Source organism: Neodiprion lecontei, chromosome 5 (assembly GCF_021901455.1).
Source record: "Neodiprion lecontei isolate iyNeoLeco1 chromosome 5, iyNeoLeco1.1, whole genome shotgun sequence".
NCBI classification, from domain to species: domain Eukaryota; kingdom Metazoa; phylum Arthropoda; class Insecta; order Hymenoptera; family Diprionidae; genus Neodiprion; species Neodiprion lecontei.
This window is the reverse complement of record NC_060264.1, coordinates 18110991-18120664: the sequence shown is the minus strand read 5'-3', so window position 1 is coordinate 18120664 and position 9674 is coordinate 18110991. Positions and strand designations below refer to the sequence as shown.

The window sequence follows — 9674 nt, the reverse complement described above, 5'->3', positions numbered from 1 at the left end:
TCATTTATACATTTTTGCATTCTCGACTTTTACGTCTCAACAGGAAATGTTTTCGTATTCGCGGTCTTTATACGTTTTTAACCGTCGGTAATTTGACTTTCGGGACTTGGTCCCTCGGGCTTTTTGGTCTTTAGCATTTTTCCACCCCAAAGAAAAACGAGGGGTTCCGGTATGCGTAAAACTTTGCGATATCGAGCCGATCGCGCGACAACGATGGGAAAATCCAGTATGGCAAATGTTGTAAAGAAGTTGGTAGTTTATAGTTCGGAGCAGAGATATTCGCCGACTAATTGAATTTACGACGTTAGTTCAGATCGGCGGAGTTCTCCATCTTTGCTCGGGCATCCCGAAGCGGCCTCTCATTTGTACTCCGCTTCAAGTTTGCCGGCGCTGCGCAGCTGTTGGCTCTCCCAACAAACGGGACCCGATATTCCGCTTGCAATAATCGTAAGTTCGAACCCCCGACGCGACGCGCCCTGCAAGAGGATACGAAAAAGTGGCAAAAGTCCGGTTCGCGCCGATCGCGCCTACTTGCAACCTAACTTGACATGCCGCAAGATAACTTGCGCCGTTTCCTGCCCACAGGCCAATGAATAAGGTACTTCCCAGATGAGTTTTCTTCGTTGCTATCTCCTCTGCATCTCACATGCCGTCTGCTGCGTATGGTTTTAGGTTGAATTTCTACTCGAATTGAAGAATTTTCTTCTAAATTTTCCATCACGAGCAGATCCGGACATGGATTTTCCATTTCAAATAAATTTGGACGTACATTTTTTACTCAAACCAGATTCGAACATGCGCTTTTCATTCAAAATAAACTCGAAAATGTATTTTTGAAGTGAAAACTTCTGCAGCACGGGAGTGATTTGAAACTCGATGGAAACGGAACGAAACGACCATCGATATAACGAAACGGAACGAACAAGATCAAAAACAGTAATTGACGCTGTATTTCAAAGATATATCGATCGAATCCAAACCAAAGCATTTATTTCATACTTTAGTTACCATAAGCCACTCGTGTCATTTGTTGATATTAAAAACATGGGGTCGGAATAATAAAATGTAAAATAACTTTTAAACTTGGTACCAACATTACATATAATAAATAAACCCTATAATTATTCCACTCCTGATACTGCATTCTCCTCATTTTCTCGCAGTTTAATTTCTGAAGGTTTCACTTCTACCACGTGTGAACTGCAGACATGTTTTTTTTTCATCCCACGAATAGATTCGTACATACATATTTCGCACAATGTTGTAGACAGTAATGTTTACCACTCAAGACATTGGCGGAAAAATTACTATTCTCAAATTTCGGAATGATTTCGAAGGAGCTGAGTTTTCAAAATGTATAAGTACATTTCCGTTCGTCAAGTTCACTGTATTTTGCACAAGCCCGAAATTGCAAGATAAAAAAATTTTATGAACATGCATCGTTACAATACCGTCGCTAACTTCAATCTGAAGTCTCTCATTTCAAACAGCTTCGTAAATGCATTTTCTACTTGTCATTAAAAATGAGAAAATGTGTGCTTTTAGCCGTTTACCGAATGTCTCTTTTCGAACGTATTTTACATTTTCTTTCAGTATAATTTTTTCCAATTCGAGTAAATTATATTAGAAACTCCAGGCGCATCCACTTGAGCGTTAACTAGAAGAGAGTTTACTTAGCAAATCATCAATCCATGCGATCGAATAAAGCAGTGATTCGATGACACATATTTTATCATTAAACTGGCATTCAATCTTCAATATAAAAATTGCGGATTTTTACAAAGTACTTATAATTTAGTTTCGTTAATGTATTGAAAATTTGTAACGTTTATACGAGCGCCTATTGAGGCATTTCAAGAATTCACATTTCAGAGTAAAGAATTTGAACTTGGGAATTGAAATTTTTATACTCTCTCTTCGAGGGTTCAAGATTTTCTGCTTATTATTGCACACGTTTTTAGGCTTCACCAAGTACAACCAATATCTGCAAGTAAAGAAGTATGAGGTATGAATATCGAAGCCGATAACGTCGAGACGAGTATCTAATAATTTTAAGGACACTTTCGAATTTTGAAATTTCTGAATTTTTGAATGCTCACGTCTGAATTTTCGAAAACACAACGGCTTTTCAAGATTTTAATATTCAGTGTTGGGTTTTACGATTACTTTTCATAGCATAATCAGTCACTTTTTACTGTTTCATGTTTCGCGTGATGTTGGAAATTTAAGCAACTTGAGACTGCCACTTTTTATTTCACGTACGAAATTCGGCAAAGCCAAAAGAAAACTAAAACACAGAATAAACACCAGCGGCTCAATACGATGAAAGTGCGTTATAAATTCTATAAATTCTAGAGATGATATGACTTGTTACTAGACGTATTTAAAATGTCCTCACATCCAACAAACGATCCGAATCATCCAAGAGTTACAATACAAGTTACAATACTCATTTTTGCTTCGTGAAAGTGCTCGTTTTTAGAAAATAGCATTCTAAATGAACCGAGCGGTGAAACGAATCTCCCAGATTTTTAATAACGTTGAAGCGAATCGAAACGAACCTTCGAAATCCAAGCCGTTGTATATAATTCTTGTATTTTCAATTTTTCATTTTTATTCTTGAAGAGACTTTCGTAGACTGATAAAAATTTCATTTGTTACAGTAACTAGAAAAATTCAGTAAAACAAGTGTTGTTAACATAAAACTGTTCGAATATCTTTGGAATTACGAAAAACGAGGTATGCCTAACCATTTCAGTAGAAGTATGTCAAAGGGAAGTAGCAAAATATAGAATTAGTCATAATGACTAGATAAGTTGATAAAAGTGCCTTAAATGCATTGTCAACTGCTAGCGTAGTCAGATGAAAATATACTCAATACAACCTGAACTTGTAACAAGACGTTGTTGATACGCAATCGTTTTGAAACAATAATTTAATAAAAAGTTGTAGTTTTTACAAAAAGTTTTTGTTTTTCAAATTATTAATATGTGCAGTAAAAAGTTCCTCAAGTGGACGTAAAAGTAAAGAGGAAATAAAAAAAGCACAACATCCTGTGCCTGTTTTTCAACCAACGGTACGTTATTATGATCTTCTTCTCTTATGCGCGAAACTTTTGCCAAAGCATACCTTTATCGACTGAGCAAACTCACCCTTTTTCCTCCTTTATTAAATAAACAAACGAACCGCGAGGCTTCGAACTTCGACGGTGCATCGCTCTTTTCTAGCAAAATTCAGTAATGTAACTGATATGCCGAAAATCGTTAAAAACATGTGTGGTTTTATCATTTTCGCGTAGGAAGAAAAAGGGTGAGTTTGCTCGGTCGGTAAATATAGGAGTACTACACGACCTTAATTGTACTCTATTCAATGGACACTTTCTATGCACGTAGATAGTCCTCCTTACCTCTACCTTCCATAGTAAAATCATTCGTGTGGCGAGTTGTGGAGCCGGCTACTGCAGCCTACGCTTCGCTTTATACTTTTTCATCCCACCTTCTTGTACGTTGTAATTCTCACTGTCATCGCTTCACAAAGAGCTGGGTGTGTTTCTTGATCGTGGCAAGCCGGTTGTGAATTGGTAAAACACATACAGGGTGGCTAGGAAAAAAAAAAAAAAAATGTGTCGAACTAATTATCGCCTAAACATTGTATTCAAATTCTCGTTTGAATAATTCGCACTAGTACGTTGAAATCGCAATTCATTGTTCAAAGTGGCTTATTGTGAATAACAATTATTGGAGAATATTCAAAAAAATTTGAGCACAGTATTCTTTTGGTCGATGATAGCTCGAAAATGAACATTTATTTCTGGAAAAATAAAAAGATGTCGATCAGTCCCTTTGTAATAATTATACGCTTGATTTCCATCCGAATATTATACGTTGAAATCTGGTTTAATCTAAACGATACAAATGACTGAATATTGCTTTTGAGATTATCAGTTTATTTATGCTGTTTGGATTTTCTTTGAAGCAATTTTCCGGTAATTTTATAGTACTGTACAGATAAATTTGACGTTCGAGTCACTGGCAATGTTAAAAATACAAGATTGCAAATAAAAATTTGCATGAGAAATATTTCTGGATGCGTTAAGTTTTTTTTTTTTTTAACCGTCATAGATTCCACGATACTTTTAGAACTTCACCTTTGAGCCCCATTGTACAATTTTGGTATGTGGCATTGGGAGGAAAAAAATTACTAGTCAATTATCAGCTTATTGTTGGTTATGAATTGGAGCTGGAAAGAAGTAAAAATTAATGCTAACGTGAAATTCTAACCCAATCTATGCTCAACTACGAACTGTTATAAGACATTCTGCCATTCGTTGTTCAATCGAACCGATCAATGCAGTGTTTTTTGAATTCATTCACACTTTATTGACTCGAAAAACACAATTGCTGCCAGGAAAAAATACGAGTCGCTTCAAAAATATGTAAAGGTAATTTGAAATGATTTTTATTAGAATATTTTTTCTTATATTTGAAATACTTCCAAGCATTATCGCACTTTTCCAGGTAAATCAGGAATATCTACGAAATCGATTACATGTTTGAAATAAACAAATCACTGAACGGCAGAATGTCCAATTCCATTATACATACAATATAACTTTCATCTTATACACAGAACTACATTTTTCGGTTTCGGTAATGAACGAAAACAGTCCAGGATTGTGTAATATCTACAACCGGAAATCTCTCTCGATGGATGGAAATTACGTGGGACGAGATAATATTCCGGCAGTTTAAAAATTGCCAAATCATTTTTGCGGACGTTGAAATGTTCCTGACGTGTTGCTGGAAGGTTAGAGCTGCAATGACTTGCAATCCTTGTGGAATATTTGCAAATTGCAGATTGAATATTCTCAAATGCTTTTGGCACATTTCGGGCCGTAAGATCGCCTCGAATCTTATACATATTGATTGGGCCAGCGAAAAGTTTCTATGGAGGTGAGAATTTTTTGCACAGTCATGCAGTAAAAAAATATTGACACGTCCATGACGTATAATGCATAATAACGAATTTTTTCTAAATTTTATAACAAAAAGTGTTGCTCAAATTATGTGCACATTTCTTTTCTTCGATGATTTTCGCGTCGATAGCAATCAAACTTAATTTGATCGATGAGTGGAAATCGATTACCATTCTGTTTAATCTACTTACGATATTTGTTTATGAAATTTGCGTATCCGTGAGACGATAATCTTCTTCGAAATTCAAGAAAGGCTCTTACTATTATAAAATTATAAACAGGAGCTTGGATATGAATTCTCCATTTCGAAACGCTTTTAGATTGTCAAAAACTCACCAGATTTGTTCAATTTTACTCAACGCTCTCTTATATTGATTCGAAAAACAGTTTCTTTTAAATAATTTACTGAAACAACATTTTTCTGTCGATATAAAAATTTTATTATCTATGTTTCAAAAACATTTCTCAGTGCGATAGAAACAAATAAAATTATGAACCTATCATCTTTCCACAATTTTGAAGCGATTTAAAAGGAAAAGTCGACACCTAGACTCTTTGAAAAAATCCAGTACTTTGTTTTTTTCATTTTAATAAAAATCTCTCCAAACATAATCTGATCTGAAACGTATTGATCTGAACGATCTGAAAAGTATTCGGTCCTATCGTATTAAAGTTAGTAACATTATCGTTACGATTCGTGCTTAGAAAAAACCGTCATTTTGCATTTTTGGAATTGTTCGAAACTCAGTATACTGTAAAAAAAAAAAAAAAAAAACTCACATTTTCAAATTTCACATCCTGCAAAGTAGTTTTAAAAATAATAGGACACAGCGATGTTTACCCTGATATTTCGTTACGATTACATTACTAACGTCAACCTCGTTCGATCCTCGACTTGCCAACCGTTATTAAAAAATTCCTACCGTTTTCAGTTTCTCAATAAAAAAAAAAAAAAAAATCCCCCAGCACACGGACTGGCGTCCAGTCCTTCCGTCCTGCACTGCATGGATAATTCCCGTGCATTGTGTTATTGAAATACTGATTGAAGAACACCTGTGTGTGGGTAGGTACCACTTGATACCTGAACGACGCGGGCTCAAACGAGCGCATTATAAATATCGTACCAACCGGCCATCGAAGCACAAGCGTGTGTATTTATACATATATATATATACACGTGTATATAATATATGTTGGGCACAAACACGTAGGACAAAAACGCACACAGGCGTGAGAATTTTTTGTGGTCAGTTTCGCCGGCCGGGCTTTCGTATAATGGTTCATTATCGAGTTAGGCCCCCGCTGGGAGCGCTGCCCGGTCCCTGAAACGGGTCTTCGGGCCCACGGGAAGACCGTAAGTCCCTCCTTTCATTAGTTCTGCGCCTTACGCCACGTACAAACGGTCGTCGCATCGCCTCGCGTCCCGTTCGACGATCATCCAACAGGATTTCACGCCCTGCAGGACCGACTCGTGGTATTGATCAATCATCATTAGACTCTGTCAGATCACAGGACAATATATAGATATTATTTACGCGGGAACGAGGTTTAAACGGTAGTCTTATAATCCTGAAATAAAAATCATACCCAAGTATAATTAGAGAAATATTCTTGGCTAATGTATAAAACGAGTCCCGCATTCTGTGAGAAAATTTTTCCGTTTCAGGGATTATATAGACGGTAGAAATTAGATAGGTTGACGGTAAGTTGGAGGATTTATGTTTTTTACGACTGTGGCATCATCGATTTTCAAACTTTTAGGGTTTTTTTAATGCGCACTGAAACGTGTGGAAATAAATTGTTTTTTTTTTTTTTATTTGACGTGAAATCATTACTTTCGAATAGCCCGTAGAGTATTGTTGCTGCAGGATGTCTTGTCAGGTGATTCCTTGGTCTGGAATGTGACGGAATTACAAAGAAAAATTGTACCGTTCTTTACGAAATCACATGATTCATGAACTCGACAAAAGATAAAAGACTTTGACATTTGACAAATAATGCAAGTTGAAAAAATAAAGTACGGTTTATAAAGAAAGTTCTCAATTTCGTAAACAACTAAAGGTATGTATAAAATTGCAAGATGAAAATAATAATAATTATGATGAACGAGAGCTTAGATATCGATTTCTCATTGAATTAATTCAATGATTTCATAAAATTTCACAATATTGCATGAAATTTCAGAGGATTTCAAGTAAGATTTGATGGGATTTCACTGGATGCCAGAAGATTTCACGGAGTTTAACGAATTTCACGAAATTTCAGATGAATTTAGAAGATCTCAAATGATTTGATATAACTTTGTATCGGAACTCTCAGAAAATTGGTGAAATATGAGTTTACACATGAACAATCAAACCTCGTTATAAAATACTGCAAACGACTTTTATTTGAATCAACTAACCGTAATTTGGTTTATAGGTAAAGTTTTCTCAAGACAAATGAATTTCATCTTTGATAACGATCGCGTCACTCGAAATGATGAGATAGTCATGTCATAAATAAAACTAAGTCGCAGTAGTAAATTTGTAGAATTTATGCCATTTCTTTATTTCTGCTGCAAATGAACATCCATTGGAGTGTTTTTGTTCAGAATTGTGTATAGAATGGGACTGTTAAGCCCTTTTTCGCTTTTGAGATACGTGCACTTCGATATTTGGAGATATTTACGTCAACGTGGAAAACGACCAGGGCACGATTTTTTTCGTTTTATATTAAATAAACAAACGAACGGAAAGGGTCCAAATTTCAACGATGCATCGCTCTTTTGTACTCATATAGTTAGTTACTCATATCCCGAAAATTGTCAAAAAAAATGTGTAGTTTTTTGACACGCGTCAATCTTACACAAATGTGATTTGTAATTGAGACCACAATAATATACGAGTTACATTCTTACTTTGAAATGCGAGGAAAAAGAAAATAGAAATTACATCGTATATTGCGATCATAGAACGAAATAGAATATAAGTTATATTATAAACATATATATGGAAATACGAAAAATTAGATTCGTTTTTGTAATTTTTAAATAGTTTATTCGTTCAAACGAAATTCAAATCATCGATTGTAAATAACAAATGTAATTTTTTTCACAATTACCAAATGAAAATATAATATAAAACTTATTTCATCCTTGTAATTCCTTGTAATTGTAATGGGAATAGTTACACATTGTAATTATGCGCTCCTAAATACAGAGTACAAGTAAAAATTTGATATGACTATAGTTTTAAATACGAAAATTTAATATGATCATAGTTGTAAATACTACATTGTTTAGAAATTTCAACAATAATCCGGTTGTTCGATTTACTACTTTTCCTCACAGTCAAATGGGATCTCAACGTCACTTTATTGTTGCACCAACATGGAATTATGGCAACGCTCAAAAGAAAATACAGTACAAATGGCTGAATCCAAAAGAAGGTACTTTTAAACAGGCTTAACTGTTTGGTCACAGGTGAAAAATAAATTCTGGTTCATCATCCATGACCACAAAGTTTTTATGCTCAGTTAAAAAATAAGAAATAACCAAATGCTTAAATTTGTAGAGAAATTTGTCTTTGTACACGATCTTCGTTCGCCACGTAAGCCCAGCTTGTAGTTATTTTTGCTCCTCTTCCGGTGACCATCGGAATACGCTCGTCGCGAACTGCAAGAAACATACCTTTGAATCACTCTGATAATAAAGAACATCCAAGACTCCTTTTACCCGGACGACAATTCACCGAGTCTATTATTCTAGCTAGACGACGAAATGCGCGCGTACAACGGAATGGAACCGTTGATAATCCGAACAATAATTATCCGCGTTGGTACCTGCATTGTGCCCGTACCAAACCGGCTACTTTGAAGTGCATCCCTCCCACGATAGAGAAAAACGACTAGAGGGGGGAAAAAAACAAACAACCCTCATTGGACTTGGGTAAACTTACGCCGCCAAACACGCGGTCCCGCACCTGTGCAGCGACTACCAACTTACCGAGGAACTCAGAGGGCTCTATTGTATTCATAGAACGAGAATTAAGTGGAAATAGTTTCGCTGGTCGGCCGGCAGAATCCAACACGTGGACTCGCTTTGGGAATTCCGTTTTTTTGCTCAACCCTTTTAGTTACAGCGGGATGCTCAGGGTCCCGCTTGAAAAACTTCCATGTCCAATGCACAGTTTATTTACGACTTCGAATGATCTCTGTTGCTTCGTATTATGGTTATTAAAATATGGAAGTGACAAATCTCGGCCGTATTTATAGAATTTTTATGGTTTCTTCGATTTTACATCCGCCATATTGGATGTAAAAATTATCAAATTCTGACTTCAGATTCGTGATCAGCGGCCCCAGATATCATCGAGCGTCAAAACTCAGGTAAAAATATTGAGTGAAAAAATGTTAGACTGAAAGGGTTAACGGAATGCTGTAGTCGGTTTTTACCGACTGCGTTGGGTTTCCCTTATTTTTACTATTATTAAAGCTTATACATCACTGATGTGAAAAAACGCAGTCAACGCAATTCTGCATGGAATACTGAGTATAAATATTCAAAAAAAGTTTTGTTTTATGCAACGATAATGCCAAGAAATGTACTCCCATAATTAAATTATCATTTACTACAGGAATACGTTTCCTAGAGTTACTTTCGCATGACATTGAGAAGTTTTTGGATAGTTTTGTTCGGTATTGCATGTAGAATTTCTCT

At 35.7% G+C, this 9674-nt stretch overlaps 1 protein-coding gene and 1 long non-coding RNA gene across 2 annotated transcripts in view; one reads left to right on the top strand and one right to left on the bottom strand.

The window, feature by feature from the left end:
• LOC124294751 overlaps positions 1 to 3435 on the bottom strand; it is a 42642-nt gene extending 39207 nt beyond the window's left edge. The window contains exon 1 of the long non-coding RNA XR_006904684.1: positions 3407 to 3435. This is a non-coding gene — a long non-coding RNA (uncharacterized LOC124294751). The remainder of the gene's footprint in view (positions 1 to 3406) is intronic.
• LOC107220243 (UPF0489 protein C5orf22 homolog) overlaps positions 1 to 9674 on the top strand; it is an 802831-nt gene that overhangs the window by 55053 nt on the left and 738104 nt on the right. The window lies entirely within an intron of this gene.